The following is a 25,542-nucleotide window of genomic DNA, read 5'->3' on the forward strand; positions in this document are numbered from 1 at the left end:
TTGAGATAAATAAGCACTAAAATTCCATTTTGACCTAAATTAATAAGAAGCAATTCCATTTTAGGAATTTATATCAAAGATATAGAACACATATGCATGAAGACATGTATACGAGCATATTTATTATAGTGTTTGTGTTCATAAAAGACAAAAGATCAATCTAAATGTTTAGCAATAGAAGACCAATTAAATAAATTATGTTTTATTCACAATGGAATAGATTACCTCTTTCAAAAGAATGGATAGAAATCTGTAGGTATTGATGGATGGAAGGATCTCCAACATATATCCTTAACTGCAAAAAGCATGGAGCAGAAGCATGTATAGCAGATGTCTTCCAGTTGCTTACCCTTTCTCTGCTCTGTTCTTTGCTGGTGGAGACCAACCTATATAGACTATACCACTGGGCTTCTAGATTCCATGGCTGCTGGTTGGATTTGGCCACTGGGAACCCCCGCATGGCACCAGAGGAGAGGAGCATGAGGTCGCAGCATTCATTCCCTTTTGGCCTTAGGCTAACTGTATCACTACTCTTCTACATGACTTCTTCCTTCCAAGTTCAGGTAACAATAGCCATCACATTCCTCATTTCTTTGAGCCTATAGATGTGACAGCTCCACTGATACTAGCTTGGGTTACTAAACTATCTCCTTGTTGTTCCCCTATATAATAACTCATGTTTGCGGATAATTTATTTGTAAACTGTTCTCCAATTTTCCAAGTTTCAGTGTTATTTCTGCTTCCTATTATGACCCAATTATGCTACTATGTTAATACGAAAAAGAATGACCAAGTGCGGTGGCTCATGCTGGTAATCCTAGCATTTTGGGGGGCCAAGGTGGAGGACTGAGACCAGCCTGGACAACACAGGGACACCCTATCTCTACCAAAAAAATTAAAAAATAAAAAAATCAGCTGGATGTGGTGACCTGTCATCCCAGCTACTCCAGAGGAGTGAGGAGTGATCAGTGCACTCCATCCTGGGGAACACAGTGAAAGCCTATCTCAAAAAAAAAAAAAAAAAAAAAAAAAAGAAAAAAGAAAAAGAATGGTGGATATATAGAAATAGACACTCAAATATTCAGATAATACATTTAGAATGGTGTATTGAAGATGCTAACAATAACTGTCAGGGAGAGGAAATCCACTGCGGGCTGGGAATGGAAGGCTTATCTTCATTGTGTATCTTTTTGTATTGTTTGAGTTTCTTACCATGTCGATATATTAGCCATTAAGAAAAATAATAAAATAAAATGTTGTAAAAATAATCCAAACTTTACCTTCAAGATAGGAAAAAAATTTAATGCAGAAACTGTGCCATAAAGCCCAAAGTCTAGTTTAGAGAACATATGTAGATGAAAATTTAGTGCCTGTAAGGTCCATGAAATTGAGTTGCACATGACTAGAGATATGTTCTACTCAAATATTATTTTTCAGATATCTTATAGGATCTAATGTGCATAGCACTATACATATTAACATATATTCTCTATTTTTGAATTATTTGTCATTGTTACCATTTTTATTTAGGTTTAAATTACAAATATGATTCACAGGTTCGTCACAATCTTCATTTGGACTAAATGTGACAAGTATTCAAGTTTACCTTTGGCTTTATGAAGTGAATCTCACTAGCGATAATGAGTGAATAAAGTCTTACCTTTCCATTACATCTTGAATCAACAGTTTCGCAAGCAATGAATGCAAAAATTAAGTTGTCTTTTTTTGGCAACAATTTAGCAAAGGCATATGTTCCAAAGTCAAATGACTTCACTTCAAGTTGAAATTAAGAAATGTTTTGAAGCATACTCATTTGATAATAATTTGCTTCAAAATAAGCATCATGCTTCTTTTTAATGCGAGCCACATCCTTAACATGTGACTCAACAATATGGTAAATGAAAAAACAAAGTGCTCTCAAAAATAGCCTCCAAATACATTCCAGTTCATGTGATTTGGGTGCCTGTGTTTCTTTGTTATTTAGGTCCCCAACTTTATGGTTGTCTATGCAAACCCCACGATTTTCTTCTTTGTTGCAATGATGACAAACGCTCTGAGAAAGAGGAGCTGGGCCTCTGCCAAGAACCTACTCTCCACTTCAGTATGTTTCAGCTTTCAAGACCTGATTGTTTTCTCCTTTCTCCCAGGGACCACTAGTTACCTCATTACCAGGAAGAATGACCCTTTGACAGCACAACTGCAATCCAGAATCTCCACCAAATTGTAACCTTAGAGATGCCAATGGCATCAAAAAACGAATCAAGATCGGAAGGTCAGAAAGACAAATGCATTAGTACGTCTATAGCCTACAAGTTATTTGGCAGTTTTCTTGGCTTGCAAAAACCCATTTATAAAGTTTCTTTTGACGTATTTATTGCCTTTTTGCTTACAATCTTCAGACTGCCAGGATTCTTAATATATAGGGGATTCCAGTGTTTGAGATTACTGCCCGGATTTGCAATCCATTTCATAAAATGTTGAACTAGAAACAACAGCTTCCTCCCTCTTCAAACAATCACTATACCATCCTACTCAGTTTTTACTACAGCAGAATACCAGCGAGATCAGCCATTTACTAAAAAATATTTCATAAAACAGCTCAAACTAAAAATGAAGTCAGATAAAAAGTAAACTAAAATAAATGGTGAGCTTGCTATTTAAGCTGCTTAACAACTTGAATTAATCTAACTTTAAACTTCCTCTTGCTATTATCTTAAGTTGATTGAATGTACTAGTTAGAGTTTTCTAAGATCCAGATAATCCAGTAACCAATTGCTTAATTTCTTCAAAGCAACTTGAACTTTTAATAAATAATCATAATAAATTACAGCAACCATTTATTCTCTGCTACATGCTAGATATTTTACTTGAATTATTTTTAATCTTTACTGTAACACATCTAGGCAAAATATTAATATACCTATTTTACAAAAAAGGAAACACATTCAGCAATTTTTAGGGACCCAGGAGCCAGAATTCCATTTCTTCCAATTTCCTTCAATGTGTTCACGATGTATCAAGTAACTCGTTCGTTTCGTCAAGCAACCATTTTAGCTGATTTAGTCACCAATTCAACTAGTAACATTTACTCATTGTCTTAGATTTGGGAGGCATAGCTTGACAGCTGCAAGGATTATGTTAAATGTTAGTGAAATAATGGAACATGGATTGGCTCATTTCATCTTAAAGATCCTGCTCACAGGGCACCAACATTAAACTAGTTTTAATAATTAAATTGATAGACATTTCCTGGAGCAAGAAGCTGTGGCTACATTCTGTAAGTTTGTTGGGTAATACAAAACCTTGTGTGGGTGTGCAAAAATCAAGCACACATTGCTAATGAAATCATTATGATCAAGGCTGAAGAGGCTTCATAAAAGAAAGACAAAGTGTTGTTGAGTTACTGATCTGTCCAAGAACAGGATTGAACCAAAGTGGGGTGACCATTCTATGACCTTACTTACTGTACCTTTTGTTTACTATGAGTAGATAGACCAAAAACCTACCCTCTGTTAAAGATGACATTCCTTGTCCCCATTTCCTAATGGCAAAATTTTTCACTCAAGTCATAGAACAAGAAGTCTAATGTAACCATTTAGGAATGGCATATCTCTTTAAGCCCTTCTCAATGGCTTTTATGGCAATGAAGAAACCAAACAGCATATTTTCCTTGCCATCTTACGTGCTGTTTTTAGTCTTTATCTGGCAGCATGCCTAGAGTATAAGGGTTTGTCTCTAGATAGATCTTTAAGTCTTTCTCCTTGCCATTTACCATCACTCAAATACTCTCATTATCAGTGGATATCTTAAACTCTGGGTTACACCTCCTTTTTATTCTACTTCCAGAAGTAGAGCTTCTAAAACTGGTGCTTCTATTAATTATACCACTCAGCTGATCATTTGTCTGTCCCTAAAGATGGAGTTGAAAAGACAACAATTTCGGAAAGAAAAGAAAAGGTAAATAATCCAAAGATAGTTTTTACGTACAAAACAGCATTGCCTCTACTTAATATAGCATAAAATTTAATGCTCTACAAAGGAGTCTAAGTTCCTAAAAGTAAAATTATTTGCATATTTCAATATTAGATTCCCTTTTTTGCTTACACAATTTTACACAGGCCTCTCAGATAGTTGCAGTGTCTTTAATCTCATGTTTTCCTTCATGATACTCTCTCTAATAAACATCCAATAAGTTTCTCACCCTGCAATATTTCCATTTCTAGTTCTTCCAATTTTTCTAAGGCATAAGCATAGAAAAAAATACTTCAAGGAAACTTAATAAGAGTTACCATATTTCTGTTAAGTTTCCTGACAATATGTTAATGTATATATGGGGAAATAATTTATATAGATGAAAGGGAGAAATCATATATTTCCATTATCCTTGATAGTATCATGAAGGGCTTCAAGAAGTAAGTGGCATTTGAGTTGACTCTTAAACTTGGTTCAGTGGTGGACCAAGACATTCCTTGTTTAATAATAAGATGAGTAAAGTCACAGGAGAAGAAAAGTGAATGGGTTATTGGTGGCCTGCTGAATTGTCTGGTGGGATTTGAGTATCAGTGTATCTGATATAACTATATCTGATATAACTCATTTCTTTGCTCAAACAAGCCTTAATCAACTAATCAATGCCTTGCTAAGATGGCATAATTCATCCAGTCTCTCCATCCAGTCTCACTCTTACATGTGCTGCCTGAGCTGCTACAGCTTTACAGCCACAAATCAGTCACTATGTTGATATTCAACCACAGGACTTTCCAAAGTAAACCTAAATGAAAAGGTGAGCTGCCTCACTTCCTTCTAGTCTGGAAAGAGAGTTGGCCTTAGACACAAACACCTGGAGGCTAAGTGGCTGGCAGCCAGGAAGAGATGGCAGGAATGGAGACAGATGTCATCTGGGATGCCCATTCTGGGATTCACCCATGAAAGTTCCCACTGCTCTTTCTTTTTCTAGCTCCTCCTCCTTCTTGTTCTCTCCCTAAGAGAAGAAAAAAGATTAAAGAAGATATTTGTCCATCTGAAAATAAACTAGCCTTTTCTCTCCACTACTGCTCCTACAGACGTTCCGTAGGACACAGAAGCCAACTGCATCTAGTTTGATGGAATGTTATGCTGCTGAGCACACAGAGGAATATATTACAGAAAAATTCATTCTGTATGGTAAGAACTGGCCATGGGCTGTGTCCATTGAAGTGATGTGTCATAAATCTAGTGGCATGTGGCATTTCACATCATGGAATACTCCCCACATCATTGCCAGAATTTCTGGCGCAGCTAGCTTGAATATATCCTGTCTACTCCATTCCTACTTCTAATGCCTGGTGACTGAAATGAGGTTCTCTATCACCTCTTACTTGAAACACTGCGAGAATATCTCAACTGATGATGATGGTGATAATGATAGTTAACTTTCGTTGACAGCTTTCGATGGGTCAGGCTTTTTTTCTTTTCTGCGCATTCATCTTTTAAGAACTTTTACTTTGAAATAATTTCAAATGTACAGAAAAGTTGCAAGAAGTATGCAGAACTCCCGTACAACTATTTTTCCCAGATTCACCAATTTTTACATAAGTTTGCAATATTTGCTTTAGTATTCTCGCTCTCTTCTTCTCCATATTTTTCCTAAGCAATTAAGAGAGTTAGTTGTATAGATAATGCTACTTTACTCATTTACCTTTCAGTGTATATTTTCTTCAGTGTATAAATGTAGTACAGTCACCAAATTGAGAAAGTTAACATTGATACTTTTTCTAATCTCAAGTCCATATTCGAATTTCATCTATTTCCCTGATAATGTCCTTTATAGCAAATTTGTCCAATACAGAATCCAGACTAGGATCATAAATCACAGTTTTCATGTCTCTTTGCTCTTCTTTAAGGTAGAATCATTACTTGGTCTTTCTTTTGAAGCATACAGGCCAGATATTTTATAGACTGTCTCTCAATATGGATTTGTGTGATGTGTCACGTGACTACGTTCAGGTTGTGCGTTTAGGGCTGGAGTACCAAGAAGTGAGAATGTGTTCTTTTCACAGTGTCACATTGGAGGCACATTGTCTTTATTGGTGATGTTAGTTTAGATCACTTGGATAAGGTATTGTCTGTTTTCTTCGCTGCATAGTTAATTTTTTCCCACTGTAATAAATAATCTATGATGAGATACTTCAATATCATATAAATATCCTGTTCTTCATCAACTTTGCTCCACTAAATTTAGCATCCATTGATGATTCATGCCTGAATCAATTTCTTTCTGTGATGTTGCAAAATGAGGATTTTCCTTTTTTTTTCTTTTCTTTTTTTGAGACAGGGTCTCACTCTGTCACCCAGACTGGAGTGCAGTGGCACAAACATGGCTCACTGCAGCCTTGACCTCCTGGGCTCAAACGATCCTCCCTGCTCAGACTCCTGAGTAGCTGGGACTACAGGTGCACTCAGCTAATTTTTTTTTTTTTTGAGACAGAGTCTCACTCTGTCAGCCAGGCTGAAGTGCAGTGACACGATCTCGGCTCACTGCAACCTCCACCTCCCAAGCTCAAGCAATTCTTTGGCCTCAGCTTCCCAAGTAGCTGGGATTACAGGTATGTGCCACCACACCCAGCTAATTTTCTCGTATTTTTAGTAGAGGCAGGGGTTTCACCATGTTGGCCAGGCTGTTCTCGAACTCTGACCTCAGGTAATCCACTGGCCTCAGCCTCCCAGAGTGCTGGGATTACAGGCATGAGCCACCGTGCCTGGCCACACCCAGTTAATTTTGTGTGTGGGGGGGTTTCTTTGTTTTTTTTGTTTTTTGCAGAGACAGGGTTTCTCCATGTTGCCCAGGCTGGGGAAATGGTGATTTTTTTAAACTTCACTATTCCCTCTATATTATCTGGCTTACTACTGTAAAAGCAAGAGCTTTCTCTTCTTATTTATTTATCTATTTATTATTATAGACTCACAGATTCCTGTTCTATTCAGTAGACAACAATCCATTACTTCCTTATTTATTTTGATGGAAGCCTCTTCAAGCTGGCTTCGTGTACCTTTTGACAGGCCTTCATATTTTTGGGAGCACTTCCTCACTTTCAGGCACTGAAGATATTCCAAGCTCATAACTTTTCCTGCTCCAGCCATGAAATCTGTAGGGTATATTTTAAACACTTTATAAATAAATAATTTCCCAATAAACCTACAGGATGTGTACTATTAGCATTCCCATTATACAGATGAAGGGATTAAGACACAGAAAGGTTAAATAAATACTCCTAAGTCATAGCCTTATTAAGTGGTGAAGTCAAATTGTTGTTGCCTCCAATCTTGTGCCCACTCTCACTCCCCAGCCCCAGCCAAATTTATTCTCCACAAAGTTAACAGAATGATGGATCTCAAATGCAAGCACTGAATCTCTACCATGCAGCAATACCTTGGTAGCTGGTATTCACACATTAACTACTTGTTGAAGTGAATTGGTTTAAACTGACAAAGAACTAATGAATAAATCATATTCCCATTTTCTCCTTTGCCATCTTTCAGTTATCTGGCCCAAGGATCATAAAAGAAATTCCTAGAATGAAATGGGAACAGAAAGTGAGGATGTTGTCATACCTTTTAGGACTGACGTAAAGATCCCTCTTTTGATATCTATCACCATGGCCAATCTGGATCTACTTATCCCCTCTGCATAGAAGAGGAAACTTCCACCTCTCCATCTGAAATGCTGATGCAACAATCTCTCATTATACTCTCCTACATTCTCCTAACTCTGAGAACATTTAGCTGCTTTTCTCCAAGAAAACATATAGCCCTTGTGTCCCTAAATTTACACTCAGCCTGTCATCCACTTTGTGTCTTCATTTCCTTCTTTATCTAACTTAGACCCAATGGTTTATTAGCTCAAATACTCCCAAACATGTGTTCTTAACTTCCAAACACTTCTTACCCTGCAAACTCTCAGATCTAGAAGAATCCAAGCATCTCACTCCCTCACTGAAATTGCTGAGCACTTCTGGAGAAAATTACACAATGATATGGATGGTTGGCACCACAAATCTCCCTTGGCAAGGTTCAGCAATCTTATGACCTGATCCTGATCAGCTCCCTCTCCTATTCCCCTCAACAATGATTTTAAGCTTTTACGTCTCTCTTTATGTCCTTTCCCTGCCAACCCCTTTCTCTGAGTGCCTCCTACAACTGGGAGAAAATCCAGGTTATCAAGCAGCATCCACATTATTTTCTCAGCCCCACACTACCATTTAATGCATATGTACACTGCCTTTAATTTCCTTCTTTATGTCTCATTGAGGAGGTGACTTTTAACTTTTATAGAACTTAGCTTATGCTCTAAATCCCAGCCACTACTACAACCCTCTAATATTCTTTCATTAATTTATTTTCTCTTTTTCTATATCCTTAATCTCCATTAATTTATGTCTTCTATTTTATTGCTTTATCTTCAACTATATAAGTTCAGTTCTTTCATCTTAGAGAGCAAAACATGCCCTGATCCTACATCTTCCTTTTATCTACTGTCATTTTGCTTTTTTTCCATGACTAAGATTCTTGAAATTAGTTTACACCCACTGCCTTCACTTTCTCACCTCCCTTTTGTTCCTAACCCACTTCAATCTGCATCTACCCATGCCTTGCCACTGAAACTGCCTTCTCTGAAGTCATCCATGACCTCTTAGTTGCTAAATCCAATGGGCATTTTTCATGCCTTATATTTTTTGACTTCTCCCTCCCTCCCTTTCATCTTCTTTTACCTTCAAAAATATTGGTTAGACAGTGGGGTTACCATAGTGAACCAAAGATACCAGACCTTGTCACCATGGAACACATAGTCTAGCTGGGGAAACAGACATTAAACCAATCATGACATAATTAATTATTAATGAAGTATAACTGTGATAATGATGCAAAGAAAATTTAAATGTTATTATGAGAATAGAGAATGTAGCTTAATCTAGAGGGGAAATGGTCAAGAAAAATTCTCCTGCAGAAGTGGCATTTAAACTGAGATCTGAGAAATGAATAGCAGTTAGCTAAGTTACAGATGGGGAACAGTGGAGGAAAGAAGAACCTTCCAGACCAAGGAAACAGAATGTGCAAAAGCCCTGAGGTAGGATGAGGCTATACTGTTTGAGCAACATAATGGCGGACAACAAGACTGGCTTAAAGAGAATAAGGGGATTCCAGATGGGGCTGAAGATCAGGGGACAGAAGTGAAATCAATCAAGGCCTTAGAACATTTTAAGAAATGTGGACTTTATCCTAAGAACGGTGGTGGGTTTCCATCAAAGGATTTTGAATAGGAATATGAAGAGACCAGATTTGGCTCCAGAACCCCCAGTGGTGAAGTCCAAATAAAACTAGGGTGGTGGCAGCTGAAACAGAGGGAAACATATGAGTTAAAGATGCATTTAGGGGCATAATTATTAGGCCTTGGAAATTTATTGGATTTGATACCCCTTATGGAGGCACTGGAGATGAAGAAAAGAAAAATAAACATCAAGGATACAACCCAAATCTCTAGCACAAGCAACTGGGTGGATGGTAATACCATTTACCAAGATAGTCAACACAGGAGAAGGTGTTTCCTCAGCGGAGAAGATCATGAGTTTAGGGTGCCTCTTGACCTATAGAGATGTCTACTGGAGAACTGAATGTATAGGTCTCAAGTTCAAATGCAGGTTCTGGACCAAAAATAGAAAACTGGGGAATTGTCAGCCAATGAAGGGTAACTGAAGCCAAAGGACTCTACAGGACTGACTGTGGAGACATGGAAGAGTGAAGAGGGAGAAGCCACATGACTACTCAGTCACACATACCCTCTGCCCTCCAGCCATGCTTAACTACCAGTTTTCTGTATGGCCTCATCTTTCTCTTTTTTTTTTTTTTTTTGTTTGTTTCTTTACACATACTATTTCCTCCTGTCATGCCTTTCTCCTCACCTCTGCCTTAATTCTTATTTATTCCTTAAGACAGTTCAGGTGCCAATTCCTCTACAAAGCTTTTCCTTCTCTTCCCCTGGTCATGTAGTTGCCTCCCATTCATTAGATGTTGCTTCTATCAGGTCTTATAATTCCCCAAAGATATCTGTAAAATAGCAGTTATTACACTGTAATGTAATGTTAATCACCCTGCTAGACTGTAAATTTCTTGAACACAGAACTCTACTTATATCTCATTGAGTCTCAGGGCCTAGCACAAGCCAGGCACATAATATTTGTCAATATGTACTTGAAAGGAAGCAAAAAGATTCTTCTAGGAAAAGTTTCCTATGTGAGTCACAGAATTTCTGACTATTAAAGCCAGGATGGACCTTGGATATTTTCTACTCCAACCTATTTTGCAGGTGAGGAAACTGAGGCCCAATTACAGAGCTAATAAGTGGGAAAAAATATTTAGAATCCAGTTTTCCTGGCTCTCAGCGTAGTGGTCTTCCCATTACCCAATAACCAACAAACCCATTGAGTAAGCTATTTACTCAATGACTTGCCCATAAAAATGTATGCTGTGTGGGTCTTTTTCAAACATGGAATATTAAATGATAACTATACAGATGCAAATATATAAGCAATTGAAGACCTACATGATATAGAACAAATGGAGAATCTACACTAACAGAAGTGTTGAATTCTTATATGATCAGTAAAAAAAGAAAATGTCAAAATTTTATGAATTGTTCACATGAGGTCCTGTCTAAGCTGGGGGTAGGGGTGGTATAGGATGTTAACTATCCCATTAACAATAATAACTAGTATTTATTGACTGCTAACCATGAGCCAAGTACTGGGATAAATTTCGTCATTCATTAATTCCTTTGGTGAGCATGTGAAAGCCCTATGAGAAGTTTGGAAGTGTGGGTTTGCCTAGGGTGGTATAGCTGATGAGAGGCTGAGCCAGCATTGAGATCCAGGCAGTCTGACTGTAAAGGGATGTGTGAAGCCGCTGAGCTCTCCTGCCTTCATTATTTAAACCTGTGTGTACTCCATCCACTTAGGCAGCTCTGGTTGCCACCTTATTCTCTTTGCCAGTCTCTTTTAAAAAGGTTAAAAGGGGAAGAGTTGTTGTCCAAAGTCATCCCTAGTTGATAGAAAATAAGTGAAATAAACTGTTCTGTCTTTCCCAACCACCTACTTGGATATGAAAAAAAATATTTAAATGAAAAGATAAAAATGTGTTACACATTCATAAGCTAGATTCCATTATATTTGCTTTTTTATTAAAAAAAAGAATATATCATGGTGCCCTTACTATTTGTCCATGTTTCCCTGTACTTTTTGGTGTTGGTGCTCTTGGATTATAAACTCTAGATGGCAGTGATTAAGTTAAAGTTTTGTGCGGTCTCTGGACAATGGTATGTATATTGCATAATACATAATAAACACTATTTGTAATTATAATAAGGGTGAGTCTGGAAGAGGTAAACAAGGGTATAAAATTCATCTTCCGTATGGTTATTATTCCGTTTATATGAGAAGTCCACTAAATTCACTGAACCATATCAGGCCACATCTGTTTGAAAACCTACCAGTTTTTATGAACATTAAATAAAACTGGTTAGACTTAATGACCATTTATCATATTCATACAAAAATCATGAAATGGAAACATAGCAGAGAGGAGGCCACTGATAAAAAAAGTTTTAAACACCAACAAGTTTGATATATTATTTTTCATATTTAAAAAAATCAAGTATCTGCTATTTTTGCTCCAGAACTTTCTGTAATTGTAGGGTCTTTTACTTTCACTGTTGTTTTCTTTCTTGCCTCAGTATTAACCTAAGTAGCAGAGATTCAGAAAACATGCCCAAAATATTTATACATGTATTTTCTCACAAAAGTTAGATATTTGAACCTTAAGAGAAACAGGTTGGATAAAAAATTTTACCGCAAGGAGAAACAGTGAACAGCCTTAAACAGAATCAAGATAAAGCTGGGGGAGGTGTTGGTTGGGAAGAGGGGGAGGTGGCAGGAAATGAAAAAAGTTCGCCCAGTTTCATTTTATAGGTGAAGTAGATTCTACTTGGATTAGACCTTCTAAGTGACTATGACAGAGGGTAAAGAGAGGTGGAAAGGAAACGTTGAGTGACGTTTCCGACAGCAGGCTACAGAAATAACAATTTGACAGAAGGGGCCATCATAAATATAAGATCATCTCAGGCATGAATAGGACTTCTTAATGTAAAAAATATGGAGCATGTGTAGGATTGAATTTGGGGTGAAGAGAAGAGCCAGGTGGGAAGGTTACCTAGAAGCCAACTATTAGTGTTGAAGTCAAGGAACTCTGGTATCCATTTAAATATTCCTGGTGAACATTTTTTGGAGATTTTGAAGTATCTTTCTCAGTTATTCCTATTTATATCTGGTTCTAGCTTGATTGACTGAGCTGACGTGTAACCAATAAATAGAGAACTTTGGTATTTCTATAAATACAAAGTTTGTTTTTGTGCCAATACTGGCATCTATTTATCCTGCAGGTAGAGGATAGATCTTGTTTTTGCCTAATTAAAACAGACATCACAGATCAAGAACAGATCTTCATGTCAGCAAACAGACCAATCACTCTCTTCTTGTTATTTAATAAGAGTTTCATTATCAATGTGCTGGAAGGAAAAATATTAGAAAAAAGTCTGCATATAGTATTATAAATACTACTGTATTGTAGAGGGCAGAAATTGGGAAAGCACCATATAATAGGAAAAATTGGCCTTAAGTTAAAAGTTTTGGGATCTTGACAGAAACTAGAGTTAACTAATTTTATGAATTGGACTGGTCAGTTGCCATCATTAGGCCTCCAATTCTTTGCTGGAATTATAAGAGAAGATGTCCAAATTATTCCTAAAGTCCACCATTCAGCTCTGAAACTCATGACAAGTAAATATTCTATTTTGAATTTTCATTAGGTTAAGGATTTAACAATCAGCTGAAACAGGATGACTAACCCATAACATGTTCCAGAAAAATATGAAATGACATGTTGAAGAGCATTTAAATTGAACAAAACAGATTTGTGTGTGTGCCACTATTGATATACAAATGTTGAATGTGTTTTACTGTATCTACTGAATGTGATTGATAGGAGAGGCATCAATTTCAAGGTTTGTGAATTTAAGTAAATTGTTGTCAGTGGTATCGCTTCTTAAAAAAAATTATATCTTTACAGTGAACAGATAAATTGAGACAGGATATACATAAAGCATCAATTTAGCACAAATATCCACTTACAATTGTGAAATATATATATATGTAGTTGGGAGTTTTTCAGAAAATTTGAGGAGCATTTTTTAAATTGCTTATGCTTTTTAGAATGCTTAGCATTTCTGTTTTGAAAACAACTTGTCTTCCTTTTCAAAATGTATGTGCGAAGCTGGCTCTGATGTCAGAATGAACCATTTTCACAGGATTGGGTCAGCTCCCACTCAACATTTCTTTTACAGAAAAGAAGCCGGTGATGAGGCAGTATTTGAGCTCATTAAATCTGAAACCCCCAGCATCTTTTCCAAAGCACTACAAAACTCTTAAATGTATAATCACGAAGAGGAAAAGAAGAGAATATAGTCTGTCTTTAACTAAATTATTAAATCCTTGTTTTGACCCTTTCCTTTCTACCTTGTTGCTTTCTGCCTCCGCCTTTCATTTAAATTTCCTCACTTTGGGATGAAAAAGCATGAAAAGTGTGGTGCATAAAAAGGAAAACAAGCAAATACATAGAAAACTTGTCTTTTCATCTCTCCCATTGCTGCTTTCTTTTCCCTCTCATTTCTCTCTGCATCGAACTTGAATCGTGTCTATTTAAATCCTTCCTATATCCAGGATATTTTAGGTTTCCAATATTTTTAAATGGAATAAAAATAGTTTTAAAAAATTTTAAATGCATGTCACAAATATTTTACAGAAAAACTTGCTTTGAAACATAAGTGAATATCAAGTCGGGAAAATAAAAATTTTCTTCACAAAATCTATAAGTGTCTTCCTTCACAGTAAAAGGTTTTTAAAGCTTATGAAGGAAGCCACTGGAAGCAAGTTCATGTTTAGCAAGACTAGCCAAAAAAAGAAAAAGAAAAGAAAAAGAAAGAAAATAAATTGATTTAATGGGAGCCCACCCTGGGTCTAATTTCAAAGTTTCCATTTATGTCATGTCAAATTTGGGGAGACTGAACCCTCATTGAATGCACTGGGCTGACTGTCTTCCATGCCTGATATCCAGGGTTCATGACTGCAGTTCCTGGCACAGTCATAAATATTCATACCTACACTAATAATTTGCAAGCCAAATTCATTTGGCTTTTTTCACCCCATCAATCTTATAATTAATAAGGGTGGTGCTCTTGTTTCACTTTCTTCCATAAGAAAAGATAAATGAAATAAAGAGTCATCCTGTAAATTTAAATAGGAGTGCCTCTCACTGATTAAAAGCTGATGCTATCATATAATGGTGGAAGGGGAGGCTTCAGCTATTTCTCTCACTGGTGGCTGGGGTGGGGTGAGGAGGTGGTGATGGGTAATGCAAAAGAAGCATTTCCAGATGTGGCAGCATGAGCCTTAATCTGAAGAGTTTGGTTATCTATTAAATAATGCATAGGAGAATGTTGAGATATTATGTTAGAAAAGAGTTGTAGGATACATATTTACAAATTGCACTCTTACCTAGTATTTCGATAGATGGACACTGAATGTATCTGGACATTGAATATAGCATGCCAATATCCAGAAAATTGAATTCTGAACAGCCTGCAGGTTCTGCTTGCAGTTTAGAAATTCAGACATATTTTAGAAAATTGTTAAAATTTGGTGATCTTTGCATCTTCAAAGTAACTGCCTTTGAATCAGTGTGATAGCTGTGTTCCTAAATCTAATTGGAAAGACTTGGTTTCCTCAAAAACATCAAAGGAGGTATATATATATCACAAAATAATTTTACAAATAAATCACAGTACATAGGACACAATGTAAATTGTCTGCTCCTATTGGATTTTCTATGGTCTTTTATAGCAAAGCAGGAGAATCAAATTGGACATAATTTTGAAATAAAATTTTGATAATTGAGTTAAGCAACTTGATCTTGTCAATCACCTGTGACCTTAATCTATTTACACTTCATTTAAACATTCAAAAAGTCCCAAGGCTCATGGATAAGCTTCAAAGTATGAACAACGGTCTTCACTCTGTTTTGGTGGGCAATATCAACCCCTTTGAGCAGATTATTTAATCTGTTTTAAAATTAAGAGACCTGGATAAATAAAGAAGCAGGAAAAGCTTAACTCTGCAGTTAGGTATTCACCTCTAACTTCTTTGAGGGTAACTTACTTTAAAGAGAGATGTGATTATCTGTTTATTTTTGTGTATTGGTTAGTTAGCTTTAAGAACTCTTGATAACTTGAGCTATTCCTGAGACCCACCTAATTTATGTAAAGGCAGTGGAAGGGGATACTGGGCACTCTTCACGTTCTTTATCTTTAAAGCTTATATTTAATTGTTTCGTCCTTTAAAAACCGACTGTGGTCAGGGCAGTCCCTCTTTAAACATGTCTAAGTGCATTTGCAGAAAAGATTTATTTTACTTCTTAATTCTATGTGAATGCAATTATACATGTGATTTACTGCAAAAAAAAGAAAGAAAAAGAAAGAAAGGAAAAGAAAAACTGCTTTCCTCTGCTGACCTTTAAAAGAGGAGGGTAAATGAGAGAGAAGCAAAACTGACTGACTGGGCCTCCTAATGTTTCCCCGACCTCGTCTAGTCAGCTGCTTCCCGGATGAGAACGGTCTGACTAGACGACCGTTCTAGTCAGAACGGCCTGACTAGAACGCCATGGTGATCTGGGTAAGTAGCATAGGTGGGGACCCCAAGTCGCCTTTACAAGGAGTTCTCAGCTGGTGGGGGAGCTCCGCCCAGGTTTCTTGTAGAGGTGTGGAGGGGGCTAGGAGGGAACTGTCTTGTCCTCACCCTCTGTCAAACCCTTCTCAACTTTGCTTGGCTGAGGGGGATCATCTTGGAAAACTCACGGTTAGGTAATAAAGTCTCCTTCCTCTCCTACTACTTTTCAGTAGCAAAATTAGACCCACTTAGAGCTTGTGGGTGTTTCTGGGTCCTTGCTATTGATCTCCCAGGTCACCAAAACAACGCAGCAGCTCCTGCAGGTGTGTCCTCCGAAGGCATGGGAAGAGAGATCTAGGAATGGCAGAGGGGGAGTGGGAGAGAAAGAGAGAGAGAGGGGAGAGGGGAGAGGGGAGAGAGGAGAGAGACTGGCTCTGTCACCCTTTCTCCTGCGTTCTAAATCTGGCTTGAGAGAGAGGAGAGAGAGAGGACAGAGGAGAGAGACTGGCTCTGACAGTCACCCTTTCTCCTGCATTCCAAATCTGCTTTTGGAGCCAGAGGCAGCCCTCCATCCTGGTGCCAACCAAATGCTAGACTGCTAGATTAGGCTGGGCCTGAGCACTGCCGAGCGAGCTTCTCTGCGGGCTGAGCGCTTCAGGAGTTCGACGCGGCCGTCCTCGGCGCAGACTTTCTCGCCGGCGGACGTGGGCTCTGGGGCAGTCACACTGTGGCAGCTCGGAGGCGCCTGCCCTACGCTTCTTCTCTAGGTCCTGAGAGTCGTGGGGTCCTGAAGACTGGATCTCTTCCTAACTCCATTCCCAAAAGCCCGCGAAGAGCGTGGGGGAGGGAGAAAGTGAAAAGCACCCTTCACCTCACCCAACCCCCACACCCTCTGTGAGAGGTGGCACTGCAAGGCCCAGAGCCGGAAGGAGCCTTGCTCCCTGGCCTGCTGCACCCCAGCTTCCTGTCTCGGGGGAGCCAGCTGTGCTCCTCCTCAGCCGCGGAGGGGAGGTGGGGGGGATCCGAGGGGGGTTTGCAAATGGATTTTGGCTTGTTTTAATGTTCTTCCCTTTTTTGTGTGAGTCCAGCTGCTGTGGAGGCGGGCGCGGGCGGCGGGGTAGGAAGGACTGGGATAGGATCGGGTCAGGGAAGAGGAGACAGCAATTACAGAGCTTTGTGGATGTTTGTGGGCACACGTGCCTAGGTCACCGCATGCGTGTGTGTGTGTGTGTGTCTGTCTGTGTGTGTGTGTGATGGGGTGGGGGAGAAAGAAAGAGAGTGTACAAAGCTAAGGAACCCTAGACCAAATCACTTTGTGGAGCTTAGAGACGCTCATCAAACCCAGCTACTGTCGCCTCACCTAGGGATCTGGAATAGACACACCTACTGCTTGGGGTTCATTTAACCCTTTTTGTGCCTCAGTCCCAAGAACTTTCTTTGTTCTCCAGCACCGGGGAGAGAGGCTGTCCAGAAGAGTGGGGCTGGAGTGGCCGGGCAGAGGTTCACACTAGAGAGCTGGGCTCAGGGGTGCTGGGCTCCAGGGTGCTGGCTCAGCTGCCAGTGCTCACTCCTCTGGCCAGGCGGCCTGCCCTGTCTCCAACTCTTTCGTCCAGGTGAGAATGAAGGGCTTTCTTTGCATCGATTTGGCTTTTCTGTAAGAAGGGAAATTATGAGTTGTGATATTTTTATTTTTTAAAATGACGCCTGCTTGAGATTGTGTTCACCTGGCAAAGTGGAGAGTTTGAAGCTGAGAAGAGTTTGAACAAATGAAGCTGAGAAGACTTTGGACAATGCCAAATAAATATTGTGAATGATAACTTGTGTTAAAGCTAAAACTTTTGCACAGTGATGGGGACTGGCTCATTACTGGGATAGAAATAACCCTCACAATACATTGTCTATGTGTGTACACAGTATCCTCAGTGTCTTCAACATCCCAATTCTCTTGGGTTACAAAAGGTGATTGGGCTGACACAGTCCAAGAGCCTACTTCTGTGTGTGTTTCAGAGAAATACTTTGGACTAAATGGATCAGCATGAAATACACAAAGACAAGCAAAATAGAGGAGGGGGAGAGGAAATTAACATTAATTCTGGGAGAGGTGAGGAGAAAGGGGAACAGGGAGAAAGAGAGGGAGAGGAGGAGCTGGAGGGAGGGAGGAAGAGAGAGATTTTTCACACGTGCAGACCAAGGGCTTTGAAGCCTTCGACCCTGACCCCCAAACCCAAGTGCATCTCACAAAACAGGTTCGGCTCGTATTTCAGGCGGTCTCCTGGCCCGGCGTCCGCGGTCCCCGGGGCCTTAATTCACTCCTGCCCTCTCTGCACAATGACTTTCGAACCTGGGAAAATAATTGCATTAGAGCAGATTACTTATCCGTCTTTTTCTGTTCGACAGAAGTCTATTAAACTCAACACAGCCATTACCAGCTGAGCTCTAGAGCGCGCCTTCATTAAGAAAATTAAAATCATACTTTTGAACCTAAGCAACGCCTGCGCAGGTCTCAGGAGTCCGCGTCAAATCCCTGTATTTTCGAGAACTCGATTTTTCCGCGAATCAATGTCTGCTTTTTGGATACCGTAGATCAGGGTGTAAAGATTGAGTGTGATGACAATTTCTCGGAAGACAGGGACGTCTGAGCTCTGGAAGTACCATCTCTCTTCTCTATCCCTCCCCCCTCCTCCCGCCGCCTCCTTTCCTGGCGTGGCTCTTTTCCCGGGAGCTTTCCAGTTAGAGGCAGCACACCTGTCCGGGCGTGCCCCGGGATTTGGGTAGCAGGTGGGGGCGGTTGAGGCGACAGGGAGGGGATGGTGGGTTCAGGGCCCGGGAATCCCGGGGGTGAACTTCCCCAGGTGACGTCTGCGGCCGGAGGCCCGCACCGAGTGCACGTGTTTCACACACGCGCGCGCGCACACACGCACCAGAGCGCGGCGAGGAGACTGTCCCCCTCCATTGCGTTTCACAGCGGCTCCGGGACCAGTGTGGCCTGTGAGCCTTTTGTCCATCCGGGCATGGGAGCCTGGCCTGGGAACAGGGCAGGCCGCTGCGTATGCCTTGGACCGGGAGCTTCGGTCCCTTTGGCGGGGTCTTTGGCCTCTATGGGCCTATCTGGGTTTCCTTCTTGGTTTGGTAAGAGCAGCAGTAGCGCCAGGTACGCCTTGGAGACTGTAGGCGGAATCGCTCCAGCTCCTGCTCTCTCCCGCGCCCCAGCTTGTGGCGGAGAGAACAGGTGGGAACCGCCGGCTGGAAGGAGGGCGACGTCACCTACCTCCCCTCCGGAAGCCTCGGGGTAACATCTCCCATTGCTCTAGCGGAGTTCAGATCTCCAATTCCAGTTTCATCTGGAACCCTCACCGGGTCGGTCTGCTCAGTTAGGAGGGGGTGCGTTTGCATTGATTTTTTGTGGCATCTGGAAATTTGCGGTGTTTCAGGAATAAATGTTAGCATGTTTTTCTTTTCTGTTAGCCACTGCCCTCCGTTTCTGCATTTTTTAAAAATATTAATGACTGTGTATATCTCTGAAAGGTCCACCCAACTCAGGACTCTAAAGGAAACATAACGGCTGTTGCACATTTTGGGGGCGTCTTTCCTTAAGGGTGTAGGAGCAGAGAGGTGCTGCTTCCTTTTTTGTCAGAATGCTCAGTTATAGAGTTCTCACCCCCTCTTTCTGTCTAATACTGCTTTGGGGGGTTTATGAGGGAAAAATAGCACCCCCTCCTCCTCCCTATCAGCATTCAAATACAGGATTAGGTGGAGTTACCTGAAAGTGTATATATTGTTGTTCCTTGGCAAGTGTTTAATTCTCTTTCCTCCATTTCTATCTCGTACAAATGCCTACAAAACTCCAGTGACGAAAGTCAACAAATAGATGTGGACAAGCAAACATCTTTTACATCTCCACAGCTTTCAACTCACTAATTGGTGAATATTAAAAATATTTTTCCAGGAAAAAAGAAAAACAAACAAACACACCTACACTGCTGTCGTTCGTGTTTTCTCCTCATCAAATGCAGACACATCATTGGATTTCTTTTTCCTTTGTAGCAAAAGATGAGGAAATCAGAAATGAACCGCAGCCTTTTAACAGTAGCAATTCCAAGACTTTTGAAACAGTTTTCTTTGCTTCTGTTTTCCCTTCTTTGCCCTTAAAGCAAAACAAAAACAAAGATAAAAAAGGAAGAAACATCATTCTTAGTGAAGAGTTTATTTTGTTGCCACAATAAAGGGATGGGGGCAGTTAACAGCTACTTGAGATGGTAATGCTTAGTGATCCCATTCTTTTACTCATAATCTTCAAGTGGTTTAAGATTAATGGCAAGGGGTGTTTTCCGTCTCTTCCTAGGGACCTTCACATTAATTTACTTAGAACATTGACCAGACAGTCAATGTCTCCAAATTTCATTAAGTCAAAGAGAGACAATACAATGACAGAGACAATACAATGAGATGATCATATTTCCTTTATATGTGAGATAAATATTTTTATTTGGATTCAACGGCTATGAGGGACACCCCCTTTCTTGTCTTTATTGTTTTGTTGTCTTTGTACAGATATATAGATAGCTATATATAGATATTTTGTATATATACCCACATACGTATATACATATATATTTGAATAGACCCATATTGTCTGCAGATAACTTCCCTTCCACTTCTGAGCTTAACGGGGACCTTTCAAACAGTCAACCCCGGTTGCAGGCAGTAGATTCTGCTTCCCCAGAGCAGGATTTATATTTAAAATCAGTTTGAATCCAATGGACTTCCTCAAAACAGACCCCCCAAAATGATAACAGTTGGAGTATAAATATTTAACTTTACCTCAGTTGTCACACAATAGCCCCAGCAAATCTTCAAACACAATCAGACTGAGGCATCACTTCACTGGCCTGAAGACCGGGTTGTCTCCCACCTCTGCCTTGCCCTAAGAGCGCTGGTTCTAGGGAGTCACCGGGGTCCCTGTCCCCTCCCGGAGTGTCTCCAAAGATGGGGATGGGGGTTAGAGAAGGGGTGACACAGGGGTTCTGGGAAGAAGCGAAAGAGGAGAATGGATTTTTAAACCAGAAAGTCCTGCTACTCTGGCAAGAAATTAAAGTCCAGAGACACACCTTTCCCTTGCTGTCCTCCCTGCCCGTGTTCCTTCCCCGCGCCTCATTTCTGAGCACTGTTTTAACAAAATCCCAAAATCCGGTACTTTGAAAAGCAAAACCAAAAACTCCCTCAGAAACAAAAGTCGTTCCCCAGTGTAGATTGACACTCTTTATGTGGGGGTCTAGTTGCGGTCAGAAGACTTATCCGAGTCAGGGCTGCTTTGCCAGCGCCTTTCCCAAGAGTGAAGGTTGGCGGTGCAGGCGGTGCGGCTGCCAGCATGAGATTGCTCCGGCTCTCGTTACCTGTGCGCCCTCGCGTTACATGGTGCTCATAAATCCCGCGGCAGATTAACTGGGAAACCAAGAAAATGCCTCTATGCACAGAACCGTTGAAAATGAACCAAAATTCTCTCAAATAGTAGCAGTCTCACACCTTGCATTGGACGTGAAACACTATAGTAAGATCAAATGTCAAAGACATTGGTTATTTTGGTGCACTTCAGCTACCTTTTCCGTTTCCAGCAAAATTGAGAAGTACGACCCAAAAAAGAATAGACACACCCGTGGAAAAGACACGTGTGTGTGTGTGTGTGTGTGTGTGTGTAGCTACGGTGACAACTTTTAAACACGTTTTCTGCTTTAAAAAAAAAAGATTCGGACAGGGTCTGGTATTGCTTTGCGTTGCAGAAAAGGGTCATTCTGCACAAGGAACCGACTGAATTCCGAAAGCTATCCCTCAAGACTTTTCTAAACAGTGCGAGTTTCCTGGGAGTTTAATTTTGTGAGGGTGCAAAATATTGCTTTGTATTGGCCTCTTTCCCCATCAGATATCCATTTTTAAAACGTCTACAGCATCTATTAAAAACATTTCCTTGGACTCGGAATCTGCAGTTCTGCAGGAAAAACAAACTGTAGCGAAAACCCAGAGAATACAGAGATGTAGAAAAAGGAAAAGTGTCCTTTGCCAAGGCTTTTGATAGTTTATTTCCCAGAGGCCAAGTGAAGGTGGGGGGTTCCTTTGCATTTTATTATTATTATTATTATTATCATTTATTCATTTAAATGTTCAGTCCTTGACAAGCTATTCCCCTGCTGCGGGGTTTTCCTGGAGAATGGACGTGGGGGCAGTGGAAGGAGTCAGTGAAAGGTGGGGTGCGCAGAAAAGCAAGATTCGCTTCGCAGGGGGCTGACCCGCAGCGTTCAGCTCTACTTGCCAGCAGGGGGCGCTCTGATGTTAGCTCTGGACTAGACAGCAGAGCCACTCTGTGCTTGCAAGACAGGCTTGGCAGTTTCACGCAGCTGCAAAAGGAAAGGGAGGGGGGATTGTAGCTCCTAAATCCTCAACAGCTATTCCACTTGGGTTATTTACCCTCGGTTCGAAATGCGTCTACGTCTCACTTTACCTACCCATTCCGCGTATAGTGCATCCCGTTCCCCATCCACCTTTCTTTTCATCGGCATCTACGCACCACATGTATAATCTCTCTCTCTAGCCTTGAAATATACATTAATGCAACTTATTAAATGCGACGATGAATAGTCAACATTTTTTTCGCCTGTTAGTTCCGCTGATCCAAGCAGGATTTATTTGCAGATCTCACGTCCAGGAGCCATAATGCATGATTTTTTTTTTTCCTTAAATAAAACTGGTCAAATGTTGACAACCTTTGAGCCAATCTAACACTCAAGATTAGTGATGGGAAACTAATGAGAAAATATCAGATCGCCCAGCCTGAGGGCTGCCAATTAAATCTTCGCTGATTGAAAAATAAAAGCGGACTTGGGGTGTGAGCCCAGCTCAACTTCATCTATTAATTTAACATGTTGCCGGGTTTATGCCTTCTCTTCTCTAAACAGCTTCCCGTAATACAGCTTTCTCCTCTTCATCCCTCAACCTAAAAGCCAAATGTTATTTCTCAGAATATTTCAAGAGGTCCAAATCTGGATGATCATTTCTTACATGGTAAATATTAGGCCTTTAAGCAATATGATTTAACTAATTAGAAAATTTACATCATTAAGTCTCAGGGAGAGAAAAAAAAAGAGAAACAAATCTGCCAGTCATTTTAAAGGAGACAGGCACTATTGAAGTGTGAAGAAATCGGCTCTAATTCAAAAAGGCAATCGGGCAGAAAAAGCCCTCAACATTACCCTGCTAGTTATTAATCAGAAAGGGCTCTCTCCTCCCCACACCTCCTCCCCTCTAAACACTGAGTTTAAGTACGTTTTTTTTGCCAGTGGCCCATGTCATATTTATATTGAGGTTTTGTCTGCTAAAGGATTAAAATTTGAAAATGTTTCAATAAGAGGAAAACAGAATCCTCAAAGGGAAAAATATCCACAGAATCACCTCTCTTCCAGACAAGTAAACTTGTAATAAACAATTCTCACGCCCCTCTTATTTTTTTTTAAATTCTTTCGTCTTTCTTCCCATTAAGTTCCTATTTTGAAACCTGCTTGGTGAGAACTAGATAAAGTCTTTGTGTTCTGCTCCCCTCCCCCTCCTTTCTTGCATCTCCTCCCTCCTCCAAAGCGAGAAACTTAGACTGAAAGCAGAAAAGTACAAATACATTAACAAAGCCCCACTCACTTGATAAAAAGGCCATGGTCCAGGCTTACATGTCAGGAATCTAAGGGAAGGGGGCTCCGTTGGTGGGTCTACAGACAGAAGGTGATGAACTAGAAATTTCCCCCACCTATGTGTACTATTCAATATAGTGTGTGGTTAGAGAAAAAGGAAGGCAGGTGGGTGAGAATTATTTTAAAGTGTATTGTGGTGTTGTGTGGCTTTTTCTTTCTTCTCCTCTTTTCTATTCAGCTTAAAACAGCAGCCTCATTATATCTAGGTGCCCCTTCCCATCATACTCTTACTTAAGCCCTTGGTACACCACACACATCGCCTTTTCCCTAGTCTTCTCATTCCCAGCAAATTAACAGAAGAAGGAACTGCAAAAGGAACTTTGTGAGCAGTTCCATTTGGAAATCCAGGCCCTTCCTGGCATCTCTGAGGATTTGTTCTTAAACGGATATTGGCCTCAAAAAATGTAATAGCAAGGCTTAGATATTCAATTTCCCTTCATTATTATTTCTTTTTAAATTATAAAGAGGTCCCAAAGGCTCATTTTTCTGCCTTGTCCTATTCTTCTGTTAGTATGTTCCCTCCTGGCCTCATTTTCTTCTCCTCTCTGCCTTACTTTCTGAAAGTTTCACTACCTTGCTTCCCATCAAGTCTTTGGGCCTTAGAATTCTCAAGCCTTTGGGCTTCTGCTGACCTTGAACAGCTCCCAGCATTAATTCAATGCCATATTCCTCGTTACCAGATTTCAACTTTGCAGGAGAGAGCAGTAGCAGACCTGGGCTATTAACACACCACAGTTAATTCTCTGCGGGAACTTTTACTAGGTGGGACTTGTGGAAGGAGAAAACGTCTGTAAACAGTGCATTCTCCTGAGGGTGGGGAATGATTTCTGATATAGAAGCCAGAACACATAAAATATGGCCAAACTGGTGAAAGAGCAAGTTCCGAGTTAGCATTTGGTTAAATAAGGAGAGGGAAGAGAACAGGGGGACCCTGGGAAGAGTTTAGAATGCTCCCCAAATGCAGCTCCTTTTGTGACCATTAAAGAGCAGATGTGAGTCGAACGTGCTCCCCTTTGAGAAAGATTAGAGTAAAATGGACACCTCTGTCACTTTCAGGAGGCAGGACACAGAGAGGTGAAAATACACAAGACAATGGCCTCTGGCGCTGGTGGGCTTCCTTGGCGGGCTCCCCACCTTTTGCCCCGTCCCTCTCAGAACCCTTCTTACCTTTGTTGCTTCAATTTGATATGAAACCACGGGATGTTCCTGGGCTAGGTTCCTCGAGAGGAAAAAGACCACGAGAATCAACCCGTCTCCTGCATCTACTCCGAAGTCAAGAAGCATTACAATAAAATTTACAGCGCCTTTAACAACTCTCAAGTAAAGCATTAAAATTCGCTTTAATTGAGAAAATATTGATTTTTAAGTCTAGAAAAAGCGAAATCGTAATTTAGCTTCAAACTTTCAGGCGAGAATATAGTGTATTATGTCGCCGTATAATGGATCCACCCTTTCTGCCCATGCAACATCACATCTTTAATTGCTCTACTTTATGAAGTGATAAAGACAAAAGATAACACGACTTAGGCAAACGCTTTTTAAAAAAAGAACCTAGAGGAATTTCTTTTACCAGATATTTGTAGAAAGAATTATCTCCTTTTTTGAAGCAGAAAAAAAAAAGTGCCCAAAGGGGAGGAAAGAAATAAAAAAGAAAAGCCACAGACTAGTCTGAAAGCAACTCACATTAGCAAATCCGTTGATATGCTCTACCAAAGGAGGGATGAAGCCAACATTTAGAGAAAATGCATTCACGGACAGAATTGCATCCTCCTTTAAACGAAACAAACCTGGGTCTATTTTCTTACTTTACTCCTCCGTCCTTTTTTGGGGGGTGGGGGGGGCGCAGGGAGTCAGAGGGGGCAGAATCCATTGGTGGACAGGGAAGAGAAAGAAAATCAGGCTTTCTATGTTATTTCTGTATCGGTTTTTGGTATTATAGAGGAGTAAAGAAGTTTTTGTGTGATGGTTTTTCATTGATCAGTCACTCTGAGCTAATGTAATTATCCTCA

The 25,542-nt window shown here is 40.3% G+C and overlaps 1 long non-coding RNA gene across 4 annotated transcripts; it reads right to left on the reverse strand.

The window, feature by feature from the left end:
• Positions 1-1,057: 1,057 nt before the first annotated feature.
• On the reverse strand, positions 1,058-25,542 carry LOC129050073 (uncharacterized). 4 transcript variants are annotated; one of them, XR_010137448.1, is made up of 5 exons: positions 25,217-25,542; positions 20,625-20,827; positions 18,277-19,947; positions 18,043-18,144; positions 1,058-7,124 (listed from the first exon to the last, which is right to left on the reverse strand). It is a non-coding gene; the product is annotated as an uncharacterized LOC129050073 (long non-coding RNA). The 4 variants fall into 4 exon arrangements; XR_008513516.1 differs by having other exon boundaries at positions 9,936-18,144; XR_008513517.1 differs by having other exon boundaries at positions 1,058-4,981; positions 7,029-18,144.

This window comes from Pongo abelii, chromosome 16 (genome assembly GCF_028885655.2).
Source record: "Pongo abelii isolate AG06213 chromosome 16, NHGRI_mPonAbe1-v2.0_pri, whole genome shotgun sequence".
NCBI lineage: Eukaryota > Metazoa > Chordata > Mammalia > Primates > Hominidae > Pongo > Pongo abelii.